At 48.5% G+C, this 788-nt stretch overlaps 1 long non-coding RNA gene across 1 annotated transcript; it reads left to right on the top strand.

The window, feature by feature from the left end:
• The first annotated feature begins 177 nt into the window (after positions 1-177).
• LOC119381119 (uncharacterized) lies at positions 178-490 on the top strand. Its single transcript, XR_005181287.2, has 3 exons — positions 178-217; positions 327-398; positions 465-490. It is a non-coding gene; the product is annotated as an uncharacterized LOC119381119 (long non-coding RNA).
• The last annotated feature ends 298 nt before the right edge of the window (positions 491-788 follow it).

Genomic DNA, 788 nt, shown 5'->3' with positions numbered 1-788 from the left:
TTCCAATGAATGTCTCCACCACTGGCACTGGACGTTGGGCTCTTGCATGGATACTGAGCGGATATCCGTGGTTGCTTGGGTTTGATAGATGGGAGGCCTCTATTAATGCAAAGTTTTTATCAGGGGTAACCAAAGCGGCTCCAGGAAAACATCCAGTCTAGTCGGCGGTGACGAGAGTAGAGTGTAAAGGAGAGCTCCTGTTCCCTGGCACTGCCTGGTAAGTCGTCTGTCGTTCTCTTGTGTGTAATTCAGGCCTTATCTGATGCCAGGAAAATGGTTAGAGGAAAGGTGTTTGTTCAACAGTTCGTTCTTTTGTGTTATTGCAGAAGGGACCCCAGTCGACAGTCACAAGCAACCTGTGAAGGGTGCTGCGGAGACTCCTTGCTCTACTGCCCATGGTAAGGAGTTTTTCTGGCACAGTTTGCTCGGTATCTCATTGGTCTCTTTCGTTGATGTCATTGCAGAAGAAAGTCCAGTCGGCGGTGACGAGAGTGAGAGTGTAAAGGAGAGCTCCGTTCCTGGCACTGCCTCGTAAGTCGTCTGTCGTTCTCTTTTGTGTTAATTCGACTTGATGTGATGCAGGAAAATGGTTAGAGGAAAGGTGTTTCTGTTCAACAGTTCATTCTTTTGTGTTATTGCAGAAGGGACCCCAGTCGACAGCCACAAGCAACCTGTCAAGGGTGCTGCGGAGTCTCCTTGCTCTACTGCCCACGGTAAGGAGTTTTTCTGGCACAGTTTGCTCAGTATCTCATTGGTGTCTTTCGTTGATGTAATTGCAGAAGACAGTC

This window comes from Rhipicephalus sanguineus, chromosome 2, assembly GCF_013339695.2.
Source record: "Rhipicephalus sanguineus isolate Rsan-2018 chromosome 2, BIME_Rsan_1.4, whole genome shotgun sequence".
NCBI classification, from domain to species: domain Eukaryota; kingdom Metazoa; phylum Arthropoda; class Arachnida; order Ixodida; family Ixodidae; genus Rhipicephalus; species Rhipicephalus sanguineus.
The sequence above is the reverse complement of the archived record's forward strand: the minus strand, read 5'-3'. Positions and strand labels throughout refer to the sequence as shown.